The sequence below is a fragment of the Eschrichtius robustus genome, chromosome 5 (assembly GCF_028021215.1).
Source record: "Eschrichtius robustus isolate mEscRob2 chromosome 5, mEscRob2.pri, whole genome shotgun sequence".
In the NCBI taxonomy this organism is placed as follows: Eukaryota; Metazoa; Chordata; class Mammalia; order Artiodactyla; family Eschrichtiidae; genus Eschrichtius; species Eschrichtius robustus.
The window spans coordinates 76,630,969-76,648,223 of NC_090828.1; the positions used below are offsets into that span (position 1 = coordinate 76,630,969).

Genomic DNA, 17,255 nt, shown 5'->3' on the forward strand with positions numbered 1-17,255 from the left:
AAGTGGGGTTTATCCCAGGAATGCAAGGATTCTTCAACATACGTAAATCAATCAATGTGATACACCATATTAACAAATTGAAGGAGAAAAACCATATGATCATCTCAATAGATGCAGAGAAAGCTTTCGACAAAATTCAACACCCATTTATGATAAAAGCCCTGCAGAAAGTAGGCATAGAGGGAACTTTCCTCAACATAATGAAGGCCATATATGACAAACCCACAGCCAACATTGTCCTCAATGGTGAAAAACTGAAACCATTTCCACTAAGATCAGGAACAAGACAAGGTTGCCCACTCTCACCACTATTATTCAACATAGTTTTGGAAGTGTTAGCCACAGCAATCAGAGAAGACAAAGAAATAAGAGGAATCCAAATCGGAAAAGAAGAAGTAAAGCTGTCACTATTTGCAGATGACATGATACTATACATAGAGAATCCTAAAGATGCTACCAGAAAACTCCTACAGCTAATCAATGAATTTGGTAAAGTAGCAGGATACAAAATTAATGCACAGAAATCACTTGCATTTCTATACACTAATGATGAAAAATCTGAAATTGAAATTAAGAAAACACTCCCGTTTACCATTGCAACAAAAAGAATAAAATATCTAGGAATAAACCTACCTAAGGAGACAAAAGACCTGTATGCAGAAAATTATAAGACACTGATGAAAGAAATTAAAGATGATACAAATAGATGGAGAGATATACCATGTTCCTGGATTGGAAGAATCAACATTGTGAAAATGACTCTACTACCCAAAGCAATCTACAGATTCAATGCAATCCCTATCAAACTACCACTGGCATTTTTCACAGAACTAGAACAAAAAATTTCACAATTTGTATGGAAACACAAAAGACCCCGAATAGCCAAAGCAATCTTGAGAACGAAAAATGGAGCTGGGGGAATCAGGCTCCCGGACTTCAGACTATATTACAAAGCTTCAGTAATCAAGACAGTTTGGTACTGGCACAAAAACAGAAATATAGATCAATGGAACAGGATAGAAAGCCCAGAGATAAACCCACACACATATGGTCACCTTATCTTTGATAAAGGAGGCAAGCATATACAGTGGAGAAAAGACAGCCTCTTCAATAAGTGGTGCTGGGAAAATTGGACAGGTACATGTAAAAGTATGAAATTAGAACACTCCCTGACACCATGCACAAAAATAAACTCAAAATGGATTAAAGACCTAAGTGTAAGGGCAGACACTATCAAACTCTTAGAGGAAAACATAGGCAGAACACTCTATGACATACATCACAGCTCCCAGAGAAATGGAAATAAGAACACAAATAAACAAATGGGACCTAATGAAACTTAAAAGCTTTTGCACAGCAAAGGAAACCATAAACAAGACCAAAAGACAACCCTCAGAATGGGAGAAAATATTTGCAAATGAAGCAACTGACAAAGGATTAATCTCCAAGATTTACAAGCAGCTCATGCAGCTCAATAACAAAAAAACCAACAACCCAATCCAAAAATGGGCAGAAGACCTAAATAGACATTTCTCCAAAGAAGATATACAGATGGCCTACAGACACATGAAAGAATGCTCAACATCATTAATCATTAGAGAAATGCAAATCAAAACAACAATGAGATATCATCTCACACCGGTCAGAATGGCCATCATCAAAAAATCTAGAAACAATAAATGCTGGAGAGGGTGTGGAGGAAAGGGAACACTCTTGCACTGTTGGTGGGAATGTAAATTGATACAGCCACTATGGAGAACAGTATGGAGGTTCCTTAAAAAACTACAAATAGAACTACCATACAACCCAGCAATCCCACTACTGGGCATATACTCTGAGAAAACCATAGTTGAAAAAGAGTCATGTACGAAAATGTTCATTGCAGCTCTATTTACAATAGCCAGGACATGGAAGCAACCTAAATGTCCATCGACAGATGAATGGATAAAGAAGGTGTGGCACATATATACAATGGAATATTACTCAGCCATAAAAAGAAATGAAATGGAGGTATTTGTAATGAGGTGGATGGAGTTAGAGTCTGTCATACAGAGTGAAGTAAGTCAGAAAGAGAAAAACAAATACAGTATGCTAACACATATATACGGAATCTAAGGGAAAAAAAAACAAAAAAGGCCATCAAGAACCTAGTGGCAAGACGGGAATAAAGACACAGACCTACTAGAGAATGGACTTGAGGATATGGGGAGGGGGTGGGGTGAGATGTGACAGGGTAAGAGAGTGTCATGGACATATATACACTACCAAATGTAAAATAGATAACTAGTGGGAAGCAGCCGCATAGCACAGGGAGATCAGCTCGGTGCTTTGTGACCACCTAGAGGGGTGGGATGGGGAGGGTGGGAGGGAGGGAGATGCAAGAGGGAAGAGAAATGGGAACATATTGTATATGTATAACTGATTCACTTTGTTATAAAGCAGAAGCTTACACACCATTGTAAGGCAATTATACTTCAATAAAGATGTTTTTAAAAACAACAACAACAACAAAAAAAAAACACATGTACCCCAATGTTCATTGCAGCACTATTTACAACAGCCAGGTCATGGTAGCAACCTAAATGCCCATTGACAGATGAATGGATAAAGAAGATGTGGTACATATATACAATGGAATATTACTCAGCCATAAAAAGGAACGAAATTGGGTCATTTGTTGAGACATGGATGGATCTAGAGACTGTCATACAGAGTGAAGTAAGTCAGAAAGAGGAAAAACAAATATCGTATATTAACGCATATACGTGGAACCTAGAAAAATGGTACAGACGAACTGGTTTGGAGGGCAGAAGTTGAGACACAGATGTAGAGAACAAACGTATGGACACCAAGGGGGGAAAGCGGTGGGGGGTGGGGGTGGGGGTGTAATGAATTGGGCGATTGAGATTGACATGTATACACTGATGTGTATAAAATGGATGACTAATAAGAACCTGCTGTATAAAAAAATAAATAAAATAAAATTCAAGAAAGAAAAACAGTAAAAATCTTAAAGATTTCATTTTTAAAAAAATCAAAAGGCTCTAGTTGATATTATCAGTGAAGTTTTATTTCTTGAAGGAGATATTTTGAATGTCTACGAAAATTATTTTTGAAATATGAACAATTAAGTTGCAGGAGAATTTCCCAAGGGAAACACTAAAAGTCCAGATGAGTCATAAAAACTTTTTCAGAGTTAAGTAATACTTCTTTACATCTGAGCTCTGCATTAAAGGTAGATATGTAGGATAAATATAAAATGTAACATTTTACTTTATAAATAATGTAAAGTGAAACATTACATTTATAACAGTAGAATAGAATTTACTTTCACCCATTACATCAGACTTTATTTGCCCAGCCAGTTAAGATCATTTTCCAATTTGAAACTACACTATATTGAGGCATGGCAAAGTTACCACGTAAAGGCAATAACCCACTCCTAGGGCACATGACTGCTGGTACAATTCCAAGAAATGAAAGGTGTCAGGGAAGGCATTTTTCAACAGGTTATTTTCTACTCTCACTTTTGCTTGCAGAGTAAAAACCACTGCATGAGCAGGAAATGTATAACAACTTGAAGTTCAGTGTGGCAACACAGTGAAAGAAAATCCTTGACCCCAAGGAAAAATGGACTTATCTATACCTTTTTTCCCTTAGATCAATTTAAACTGTATTTTACTCAAAAAATAGGGCAGAATTTATCTATATTTAGTACTCACTGAACTAAGTTATCCTTATAATAGCAAAGATCAAAATATTATAATAATAATAATAATAGCAGCTTTTGGTTAATCTTAAGTGTTCTCATCAGAAAGCACATTTATACAAACACACACATCAACATTTTGTAAGTTCAGATACTCATAGTATCTTCTTAGTTAGATATTGTCACTAATAGACTAATCTCCATAACTATAAAAATTGTCATTTTTATCTTCACACAAAGCATTCATCTAATTTTAACATATATCAAATTTCTGAGATTTTATTTTTCTTCACAGAGTCATAATTTTATTTCTTAAAGAATTCTGAAAGACAGTTGGGGTGTTATTCAAAAGTGCGCTCTAGAACTTAATTTTAAATTATAGAGTACAAATATATAACTGAATGAATTCAATATCTTCACAGATTTCTTCTAAAAAAGGTTTTTAAATTCCAATTCTAATTTGACACTTTATTATTTATACCACTGTAGTGGATCTTTAAAAGATCATGTTGAAGACAAACTCATTCTATGTATCTAAATTTTTTTAAAGAATAAATTTTTGCAACAAGTTTTGATTGAAAATAATAATTTAGGACCATGTATTTTAACTAAAGTATTGAGGATATCTCATTTGCTTTACAAAATTTGCATATCATATTGATGTAAAGCATTTTTCAAAAGCTAAAGAAATCCAAACCATATCCATTTTACTTATCTTTCCTCTCCCAGGATGTAAAAAATGAACATAGAAAACAATGAAATGAGAAAGACAATGTTATATACACTACTGTTATTTATTTTACACACTATTATCCAGAGACCTTAGGTACAAATCTGATCATAGCACTCTCCTGCTCTAAAACCTGTTATACCTTCTTTTTTGCCCAATAAATTGAAGCTCTGGCCCTCAGGCCTATCCACAACCTCCCAATACATTTTTAGCCTTACCTTTTGGGCTTATTCCACTTCATACATCTCACTCTTTAGTCCAAATCTGAATTTAGAAACTCTTCTGCTATATAGTCCCTGCATTCTGCACCCCCAGGTCTGCAGCTGCTTCATCTTGTGTCTTCTCCTTCATCTTCAGGCATCAAATTTCATCAAGGGCAACGTGAAATTTTACATACTTCAAGTTTTCAACAAATCTTTTCCAATATCCTAGCCAAAGGTGGATGCTTCTTCAAACTTCCCCTAGCAACAGATTATCACTTTTCATCTGAATTACTGCTCTAACACCCTAATTGATCAACCCATCTCTAGTTTTTCCTGTTTAATACTTTTTATAAGGTCAGCCAGAGTGATTTTTTTTTCCTTAAAATGCAGTTATGATCATGTCATCCTTCTGCTTAAAAGCCATCTGTGGCTCCTCATTACTCGTAACAATTAAATGCAAAAACATAAGTGACTACAAGTGCTACATTTTCCAGCCTTTATTCTTCCACTACTATCTCCTGAAACTCCTTTATTTCTCCATTATCCTACATATATTCTATCTCTAACCATGTGAATATCATTCAGTACCTTAAACAAAGCAAGTTTTCTGTTTCTGTTACACTTGAGGTCTCTTCCAACTTTGTTCACTCTTCCAATAATACTCTTTCCACCCCTCTTGGCCTAGCTAACTCCCTTATCCTTTCTAAGCATAGGTTGTGGCCTTTACACATCTCCCACTAACATGGTATATTTCCCAGTTTACACTACTCTCACTGCCTGGGTAAGTGTTATCTCTCACTGGGTCATGAGTTTTGCTGGCTGGGGCCCTCAGACTTTCTTATTCATCACTGTGTACCCAGTGCCTGGAACTTTGCTTGAAATACAGAGGTTGCTTAATACATAGTTATTGAAAAATATGATGATCTCAATAACTACCAGTTGTATTGTATTTACCCAAGAAAAGGACTTTGCAATGATGTTCAAGACCAGGCCTATTTATAAGGCATATATCTCTTGACTGGCCTTCCCCTCTACTCAGCTAGGCAACTAGCTGATCTGATCTAAAATTTAAACTCTAGTAATAGGGAGAAAATCCTTGACATGTCTCAAAAAATTATAATCTCCATCATTATAAATTATTTTGAAGAAGGTAAGCAAGAATTGCATTTAGATAAGTGAATCATTGTTGGTGATGAGAAGAATGCCACAATAAGAGTCAAAGTGCAAAAATATATTCCAGACTCTTCCACCAACTGGTTCTGAAAAGATGGGCAAGTTGTTTTACCTCACTGAATCAGAGTTTCCATTTCCAAATTAACTAGATTATTACTAAGGCGCACTTTATCTTTATAAAACTATCATTCCAATTCTATTATTCAATTAGGTGACAGCTAAGTTTTAAAAATCATAAATGTGCCTTTTTTTCTTCCTCTCAACTTTCTCTGGTTCCGATAATATTATGGCTTCTAGTGTAAAGAAAAGGAAGAAATATGTTTCTTTGAAGCTGAAAATAGCATATTAGACTTAACCAAGCATATTCAAGCCAGGGAAGACATCATATTGGGCAGATATGATTAAATGATCGGTTCAAATAAGGTACAATATTTTAACTGATATCTGTAGTACTGGTCTAGTAGAACCTGGAGTATAGGAGGGCACTCTGTAAAGGTTAGGTCCCTTCTTTAGTAAGGTTTTAGACACATTTAAAAGATAAGCAAAATTCAGCTTGTTAGACTGAATTTAAACAATAGTAAATAACTGAATAAAAAACAATAGACCATCAGTGTATTGCATAAGAGAGACATTGAAAGTTCAAGACCAAAGTCTGTCCTCGATTTTAGCAAATTGGCCTTAAAAACTTAAGACTCCGAAACGTTTTGATAAGGGATTATGGTGAGTCGCTACCATTTTGTAATTTACAGGCTATAAAATGTTAAAACCTTAACTAAATGAAGAGAATAATCCAAATAAGCTTAACAAACCTTTGCATTTAATGTATACAAATTAAAATGGAGGGTAATGAAGCATATTTGAAAAAAGCCACTGGGAGAAATGTAGTGCAAAGCAAAACCAGAAAGAAACAGATAACACATGTTAAAACATTTTTGGAACCGATAATGCTAATCTGAATAAATACACACATACAAAGAGGCTACATCATTTTCTCTCTGTATTCTCTAAGTAGTGCTGCCAAATACGGAAGGATTGGAGCCATTTCTGGGGAACTGCTGAATCAGGAGCATGAGTCAGAAAGTAAACCCTTAGCACCGAAAAAGTACTAAAAAAAAAGTGCTGGGAGCTTATACACAGACATACACTCAGTTCCTAAGGTCGAAACATTCTATAATCATCAAAGCACCCTGCGCTCTTCACTTCCCAAAGTTATCCCCTCATATTATGTGTATCTTGAAGAACGTTTTCCTCTCATGGACTCAGATTTGAGATATGCGACAGAGTTGGTACTACATGTGCCTAAATAAGGCTTTGAAAACTAACGTCAGGACATTTTCCAACTTAAATGACAAGAAATCTAAAATAAAAATAAAATTAAACAAAATAAAATTAAAGGCCTAAGTTAAATTAAAAATTATTTACAGGTGTACGAAAAGTTTGCTTGACAGTAATTTAGGAAGACTAAGATGCTCTTTCATCAAAAGCCTTTAAGATCTAATCATCCCTCTGAATAGTCTAGACATAACTCTTCTTTGAACTAGGCAGCAGGAATAATCATAACTAGAGCTACTTTCAGGCTCATGAGTATACATTTGGCACAAGACATTCAGCAAATACACCCCACCTATAACCAGCACAATGTAGGTTACAAAGGTAAGTCATCCTTGGACAACAAAGAATTAATCGTCTTCCTTCCTCCCCTGCCCCATGCTGAGAGCTTCTCAATGTTGTAATGGCACTTTGTTACCATCATTAATAAATATTAAAATGCCACAGTTTATAAAATAACTTCATATATTTTTATTTTATTCAACATTCATTTTCAACTGCAACAATAACAACGGCAGCCATGACTTCCCACTTGAATTGCGGTTCTGAGCTCTCCTCTATGAGCTGAATGGGTCACTGATTTTAGCTCTTTTTCAAATAGCGCCTAGAACAAAGTAGTAACTAATCAAAGTGAAGCAATGCAAAGTGGGTCTAGAATCCTTATTTGTCAAGGTAAACTCACTCTATCTGTATCTCAAATCTTACTCACTCATTATCCATTTCCTATTAAAAGCATATTTCTCTTTAATCTCTGCAATCTCCACAATATTTACCCCAGAAAACAAAGCCCCCAAATAGTTTAGCTTTAATGACTAATAGCCAGCATTAGTCTTAGTGTAAAATTATGAAAAAAATTGTCCTTTTGAACTTTGCAGTAAGCATAATGATAATCCCTCTATGAAACGGTAAATACTTGCATGCAGTGTTCTGGTCAAATCCATGTGTAGTGATTTCAATGATCAGAATTCTCTCCAGCAGTGAGTGGCACTAACATCCTTGTTTGGTATTTATAATACATCTTCACACAATGTTCCACAATAGCTATCACATCTTGTTCTTCCTTATGATGATGAATAGCAATGCATTTTAATTCATACTCCTGATTTTCACCGTTTTCCACCCACATTAATTTGCATTTGGCTACATTGATCAGCACAGTCTGAATCGACACAAAGCTTCATCTCTTTAACAGTTAAATCAGTGAATTTGGGGTAAAGCAGATTGCTCTCCATAACGTGGGTGGGCTTCATCCACTCATTTGAAGCCTCAATAGAACAAAAAGAGTGTCCTTGCTGAACAACAGATAATTCTCCAGAAGAATGCTTTCGGACTTCATCTGCACTATCAGCTCTCCTGTGTATCAAGCCTGCTGGCCCACACTACAGATTTTGGACTCACCAGCCTCCATAATTGTATAAGCCAATTATTTATAATAAATATATACACATTCTAAAAAAAAAAAAAAGATTCATCTCTGAAGACTTCAGAAATTTAAAGAGCTATGTTCTCTTTCATTTTTACCACATGCCAATATGCTAAATTAGTCCAAAATATTTTAGCTGAGTAGTTAATTCAATAAATATTAGTGGCTTTACTAGCTGAAATTGAGTAGTTCTCAAACTTTAATGTTCTTAATAAGAATCACCTGGGTGCCTATCACAAATGCAAATTTCCTGGTTCACAAACATCAGATATTTGAATACTGTAAGTCTAGGCAAAGGCTCCAAAGTCAGCATTTTCATAAGCTTCCCATGGGATTCCAATGCAGGTAGTACCAGGACTTTACCTTGAAAATCTCTGAAAATTACTTAGTTAATGTCTAAACTATGAAGTTCCTTGTCACTGGACTACGCCACATCTTAACCAAAACTGCTTTCCCCAGTTACAATCCCCCTTGCTTACATTTAACAATTAGCTTGATTATCTACAAGGTTTGCTGACTTCTTTTATCATATCTGCCATAGGCAAGATTGTGACAAATATAGTGTCAACCCTCCCCAACTCACCTCATCCCCAGTAATTTACCCATACCACCCTCCAGCACAACAAATGAGAAACTTCATTCTAAAATGCTAAGGATTGTATTAATTAAATATTCTATACAAGATAGCAGTGAAAATAATAGAGAAAATAACATGTGAAAATATTCTTTTTATGTATTTTTGAGGCTTCAATATTGAATGTGGAATGTGGAAAACAGTAGAGTAACTCCAATCATAAGTTTGAAAAGACTTAATCCATTACCAATGAAGCAAACTTCTCCAATACATTGAAGCAGACATCTAAGAAGGCTTAACTAACATTCCTGACTGATAAATTGGGTGACTAACCAACATTTCTGACTGCTAAGTTGGTTGACTAACCGTCCCAGTTTGCTCAGAGTTCCTGGTTAAACAATGAAAGCCTCATGCCCCGGAAAACCTTTCAGTTTCAGGCCAATGGAGATAGTTGGTCATCCTACTTCATGCCTCAATATTTAGGCATTAATTTTTTAAAGTCCCTGGAAAAACGTCTATAACAGCCTATCAAAAGAAAATGATAAACTAGGATTTTATTTAGGAATTGTTCATAAAAAATTGCCTTATATTAAAAAAGACTCTATGGTTCTCAAAAATTTGAGTTTTATTTTGACTCAAATTATTGAAAAGGTATCTCTAGAAGAGAAAACAACCACAATTAAGAAATAATAAATATTAAAATATATATATAATCATAGATGTTACTTGGAGGAGGGTAGTTTGAGATTTCCAATATATAGCGATCCAAGGGTCATGGACTTTTACTTGATAAGGTAAGTCTTCTGAAACACCAGCAATTACTTTAAAAGGTAATAGCAATCTGGGCAGGAGTAGGGAAACCAGAGAGGTAAACAAGACATACCTGATTTAGGTCCTGACTACAACAGATACAAGGAGCTCACAGGCTAATGATTCAGAACCTGCAATAAGGAAGGATGAAGAAAATTTCCAACGGTCAGGAGAGAGCTAGCTCATTTGCAGTAACACTAGGGGTTTGCCGATCACTATCTTCCGGAGGATCATTAAAGTGTAACGACTAATTACAACTCATAAAGCTAAATATTGTAGGATCATTCATAGAGGAAAATTGTAGGCACATCTCAATTATTCACAAGCTGAGCTTCTGCTCTGTGATTTACTCATTAGGAAATTTCCAACTGTTTTTTCACTAGTCAGGAGAAGAGTCAGCGGCTTGTTCGTGCTGTTTTATTTATTTTTCTCAATTTATCTTTTTGTTTCTCTGGGTGTCTCAGCTTCTTCTAAGTAGCCTGCGGAATTTCAATGGGAAGGATCCTGGAGCACTTTTTCCCATTCTTGTTTAATTATAAGTAACTGTTTTGGAACCAGAGGCCTTTTTCATTACTTTCAACAGTCACATAGTTGCCTGAGTCAGACAATTTCATGCAGGACCCAATTATCTCTGGTCTGGCCTACTCTAACAGCTAACACCTGGTCTGTCTCTGGTCTCAGCCCCACTCAATCCGTCCTCCACCTGCAGCCAGAGGGATCTTTGAATCTTACAAATACGATCATGGCATTCTCCTGCTTCAAGTCCTTCAAGGGCTTTATCGCTTGTAGGATTAGGTTCAAACCATGCCTCATGGATAGGCTCATCTCCAGCCAATTCCCCTCCGCCTGTCCTCTACTCAGACCATACCAAATGATTTGACTCCTCTAACAAAGTGAATTCTCATTTGCTGTCCCTTGGGCCAGAACACCCAGCTCTCCTTACCCTCTGTATGACCTTCTCCTTCACCTTCCTGTCTCACCTCATGCTGTGTCCTCTGCCGGGGGGGGCGGGGGGCTTTTTCAGACTCCTTAAGAACAAATCCATCCGGGACCACTACTCTAGGCCTATACTGTAGTGTGACATAACATCTGTTTGAGCACATATTGCTAACACTCAGTTTAGCTCAACTTCTTTCTCCCTTTGGACTGTGGGTTTCCTCCTTAATCATCTTTGTACCATCTTACACCTACTATAATACGGATAATCAACAAGCATTTGTTGATCAATTTCCTATAAGAAAACAATTTATGACTCAGAAAGCAAGCTTATAAAAAGAGAGCAACTCTATTAAAATCAGTTTAAAATAACAACAAACAGATCAGAAGTGTTTACTGATATCTACTACTTTCTGCAACCTATGATATACATTTAGAAAAAAATACAGCCTCAAAACAAAGTCCTCAGTCAATCTTGGCAGTTTACAGTTTATCTGGAGATGTAATAAAGCACATAAGAAATGAATGTGAAAAAATTATACATGTATATATAAAGAAATTATTTTAATAATAGTAGACAGACTACTAGGGACAGGGTTTTTCAAAGTAATGTGTTAATTTTACAAGCAATTTATGCAAGTAATAAATTGGAAGCAAAATGAGCAATAGTGACTGAGAATTCATGAAATAAAATTCATAGCCAATAGATACCATAATTTCAACCTTGCTAGTAATCAAAAAGAATAAAATAATGTCAAATAGACAAAAATGAAACCAATTATAATATCCATTGTTGGCAAGGGTATGAGGAAATAGGCACCTTCATAGCCAGTTGTAAATTGGTACCAACTTTCTCTATAGCAACCCTGAAATAGATATTAAAAACCAACAGATGTATACGTCCCTTTACCTAGGAATTCTATCTTTAAGAATTTATATAAAATAGTAAAGTTGGTGGTAAATAAATTTAAACTATGGACTATAGAGTATCTCATTAAAAAGGAAATGCCTAAAAATTCCAGACAAGAGATAGGTAATAAAAATTAAGATAGATACATAATTGGCCTACAATAAAGCCATTAAGGTGAATGGTGTAGAACTGTAATTTGACATGAAAGAGGTTAAAAACATATTATACAATAAAGCAAGTTATAAAACAGTACATGTAGCATAATAGAACAATATATCTGAATACAGACACCTGAAAGGTTCATGACCAATACATTAATGGTATAGTAGCTGAAAATAAGAGTAAGGTTTTTATTTTACATATTTGTATTTTTAAAATTTTTTCTATAATCAGCATGTATTTAATAGCCCCTTCATAGTAAAAAACAGTATTTTAAATAAGTGATTAAAGGAAAGCACATGGACTAAAGTGCCCAGGGAAGACTGAACAAATATGGCAGTTCTTATGCCATGTAAGAGAAGACAGAAATGCTATCCTAGGTGGTGAAAATGGTATTATCGCAGACATGGGAATCAACAGTGAGCCCCAGTGTATGGACATTACAGTAAGCAGGGCAGCCTAACTGTCTCAGGAAGGAACACATGCATTTTGACTGGCAGTCATCAGGGATTTTTGAGCACAGGTATATCATGATAGTAGTGTTGTAAGCATATTCACCAGGCGAACATTCAGTAGTGCACAATCTGCATGTAAGCAGGTACTAAATCCATTCCCGAGACAACTACTGTGATTTAGAAGTACTATCATGTGAACTTTCAGAGGAAGAGTTGAATTACAGAGACACCACTAACAGAGAGCAGAAGCCAGGTACCTGCTCCCTTGGAGCATTTACAACTGCTGAACCTCTACCTGAAATCCCCTTCAAAGCAAAGGGATTCGTTTTACTCAGGATACTTTGCTTGGGCTTAAATGTCACCTTCTCATTGCAGCCTACCCTGACTTCCCTACACTCCCAAACCCTCTTGCCTTGCTTTACTTTTTTTTCCATAGCACTTATTTTCTAACACTCTAAATGAGGCACTTCCTCATTTTGCTGTCTGATTTCCATATATGATTATAAATACCCACAAGAACAGGAATTGTGTCTTGTTAACTAATGTGTCCCCAGGGTCTAGAACACTGTTTAGCCTGTAATAGGTGCTCAACAGATATTGTGGAATGAACAACTTAATTGGATGTAAAAAAGAAAGAAAAGGGGAGGAGGTCTTCGACAAAAGAGCCATGATTAATAGGGACAAACTTTCCAGACGAGGATGTAATTTGAGGGTAAGATGATTACTTGGTATTTAGACAAGTTGACTCTGAATTAAAATAGTGACATCCGAGTGGACAAATGTCCTGGAAATTGATGGCATATATAAAGCCACAGCAGGTGAGAGATTTCATAGCTGGAGATAAAAGAAATAATGGACTTGTGCATACTTTGTGGGTTCATTTTTAAAAATCAAGTGTCTAGATTCAAGAGGAAAGAAGTCAAGGGCAGAGATCCAGGAAAAATTTATAAGAAGAGGGAGCCATGCAGGGTATAAGGAACACCTGGAAAATAAAAATTAGAAGAAACAGAAAAAGAGGGAGAGGGAGAAGGTGGTGTCTCTGAATCCCAGAAAGAACCTTGAGTATAAAGGAATAAATAACCGGATTACGTTTTTCGTGAAGAAAGACCTGGACATGTTTGAGAACAAAGAGAGTCAAAGGGATTTTAGGTATTAGGTATAGTAAGTCTTGGCGCTTGAGTCACAGGTAATAAACATGATGATAAAGCAGGTGCTTTTGGAGAAGAATAAAGACATTTTCCTCACAGACACCAGCAAAGAAAAAGGGGAGACAACCATGAGAAAAGGATAAAGAGAGTAAAAAAAAATGTATACAAATCGAAGTGTCGCATTCTTTTAGATAAACTAGGTGGAGAGTAGTAGGCCTAGGAAGGGATAGGACAGCTGGGACTGGGGGCATGGAAGGAGAGAAAAGGTCTAAAATAGATCCCATGGGGAGAGAGCCTGGGAGTGCAGAAAAGACAATTAAGAAGACTGCCAAATAGCAGCAGAGAGCAGATTGAAGTTTGAAAGCATCGAGTTCTAATGAGCCAAATCTGCAATGCTGTTTGCCTCTAGCAGTGCTCTCCCCCCTGGGAGAATCAGCAAAGAGAGCAACAGTTAGAGGTAACCTATGTTTAGAAATTTGCTACGTGAGCCAAGAAGCAAAGGTTATTCATGAAGAGGCAAATGCTGTGTTCCTTGTTGGAAGTGAAAGTCCAACTCATTTGAAGCAAAGAAGGCAACAATCCCTGAACCTGATCACTGAGGAGTATTGCCAAGGAAGTGGGGCAAGTAATTATTGCGAGTCCTGAGCTGGAAGCTGAAACTTTCAAGGAAATGAGAAAGCTTCTAATTTTTCATCCCCCTCCTCAACACCACTATCACTCCCGCTGAGACTACAGGAAGGGAAGAAGCAAAAACTAAATGAGATCAGAAGATTCTCATCAGAGGACCGCAGCAAAGTGAGCAATTATGTGCCTGTCTTGGGGGCTGGGGACCGTGTGGGTAGTACTGTTAATACGAAAAAGTGGTAACGGTCTAAAGTTTTACGCATTCCCTAGGCATTGGGGTCACTGGGTTTTAAATAAACTACATGCAATCCACTAGGGGAAAAAAATGTGTGTTTTATTTTGTTATATAGAGTTTGAGATTACTAAATTATTACTCTAGCACGTAAATGCAGGCTTTGCTTTTGAATCGAATCCCAGCCCTCGCTGTTGATGCGATGCAATCATCTGTAGTGCAGAGGTGCACCCACACCCCACACCCGACCTCTCGAACTTCTCCTCACCCCACTCTCCACATTGTTCACTATGCTCCAACCACCACCGCCTTCTTTTAGTTCCTGGAATCAATCAGGCTGGTTCCCGACTCAGGACCCTTGTACCAGCTGTTTCTCAGCCTCTGCTGTGTTCTCCCTCCAGACAGGCCCAGGAGGTCCTTCTCGACAGGCAGGTCTCCGCTTAGGTGTCACCTTCTCAGAGAGACCTTTCCTAACCGTCAACCTAAGCCTGGGATGCACTCTTTGTTCCATAACCTTGTTTTGTTTTGGTTTTTATTCCTGACACATTATTATGTGATAATACCTTGCTTATTTATTTTTTTGTTTTGTTTCGCAGTTTTCCTCCTCCAGTTAGAATATAACTTTCATAAGGAAAGGGATTCTGCCTGTCTTGGTCACCACTATATTGCCAGTATTTCAAATATTTCCAGGCACACAGCATACATTCAGTTACTTGTCTAGTGAATGAATGAATGATTAAAAAAAACTTGGTGTTTTAATGTTAAATATGATGATGGAAAGTTACATTGTTGAGTAAACATTTAGTCACAAGCCTGTATAACAAAAAACACTGGAGCTAAAATGGTATTATTGATGTCTCAAAACATCACAAAAGATCATATTTGTCTTATTCCAAGCAATAAATATTATGAGAAAGTATTGTGAATGGGAAGATAAAGGAGGAAACATCCTGAAAAATGAATCTAAATAAATCTCAGTATAACTTTAAATGATCATATGGACATAAGAATGTTTATGTTATTTTTACCAGACTCAGGGAGGTCAGAAAATATAGACAGATTTTTCAGAGTTTGAAAAATGTGTGATTTAATCAGTTAGGGCATATACACAAACAAAATGTCAGATAAATTTTCCACAAAATAAATTCTAAAAATTATGAGTAATGTTTTTGCTGTTATTCTTGCTATATTAAATCTAGAAAACAGGCTTAGTTAAGAGGTTAAGAGGAGGCAGGCTTTAATCTTTTCTCCATAAAAGGCAATCTCTAAATAAGAAATTCAGGCTCCAGTCAAGTTTTCACATTTTCTGTGGAAACTAGTCTCTGCCAGTTCATAATTTAAAAAAAAAAAGGGGGGGGGGAGAGGGCAGAAAATGGTAAAATGAAATCTACAGTCCTAATGAATAATTTAATGTTATGAACTCCAAATGACTTTATGTAGAATATCATTTACTAACCATGATCCTCTGAAATCTGATGAAGACACATCAGTTAAGTCAAGAATACATAGGTGTATTTTAAAAACAACCTGATTCAATATTCCCTTAAGATGCCTATGTAGAAGTCAAAAATCAAAAAAATAAATAATGAATAAGGAAGCCTCAGACAAATCCAAATTGAGAGACATTCTACAAAATACCTGGCCTGTACTGTTCAAGTACATCAAGGTCAAGAACACAAAGTAAGGCTGAGGAACTATTTCATCATGAGACTGAGAAGACAAGTAAACAAATGAGGCCATAATCCTTAAATTGATGTTGAACCAGGAAAAAAGGGCTAAGATGGAAATTACTGAGAAGACAAGTAAACAAATGAGGGCATAATCCTTAAATTGACGTTGAACCAGGAAGAAAGGGCTGTGATGGAAACTACTAGGACAACTGATAAAATGTGAAGGTAGACTATGAGCTAAATAATAGCACTGTATCATTGTTTAATATCCTGGTTTTTTCTTAATTGCACTGTGATTTTATAGAAAAATTTTCTCATTCTTAAGAAATACACACTAACCAGGGATAAGTAGGAAAAATGGTTGGATGGATGGATAGATAGATAGATAGATTGATAGATAGAACTAGTGAAAGATTTCTAAGACTGTCAAGTGAAACAGAAACTTCACTCGTGGCAGTGATTAGAATAATAATAAGCAATTAATAAACTATAACCAGCTGTGTCAAAGATAGAACCATATGCTATAAAAATAAATCAATAAAAACATCTGCTGTTTAAGCTCTAACAATATATTATTACTTCAATAAACGAGACAAATAAAAACTAAAATTTAAATGTAAAGATTTCTTGAACTAGAAGCCTTTATAAATTGGCTTCATTATTTATCAATATATGATATTTTAGAAATATACTATGACATCAATTCAATTTTAAGTTAAAAAACTGGAGAATTTAAACCATGAAATTGTCCACAGAAATCAAATCCCAGATATAGATTGATGAATTAAGTCTTTACTCACTGTCTTCAAAATCCTTAAATTTTAAAATGAAGCACTAATGATAATAAAATAATAGTAATACAACAGGTAGCTTCAAGGTGGTTAGTATATCATTCTCCTTTTAGAGAGATGGGAAAAAAAGTTTACGGAGATTAAGTATCTTGCCAAAATTTCAAATCGGTGTTACGTAACAGATGTATAAGATTACAATGGCTTGCCTCCCCCTGCTCCTTGGACAAAGCTTTATATCAAGGTGGGAGATTCTTTCATTATGTAACGTCTCCCACCTTGATATAAGGCTTGAATGTATCTATGCTATTGCCGATGTTACTTTCAATGCCATAGTTTTTACATAATAACTAGCACTTTAAGATTATTAGAATGATATTGG

General features: G+C 35.9%; 1 protein-coding gene across 2 annotated transcripts in view; it reads right to left on the minus strand.

Moving 5' to 3' along the window:
- KCNJ3 (potassium inwardly rectifying channel subfamily J member 3) overlaps positions 1 to 17,255 on the minus strand; it is a 171,357-nt gene that overhangs the window by 141,846 nt on the left and 12,256 nt on the right. The window lies entirely within an intron of this gene.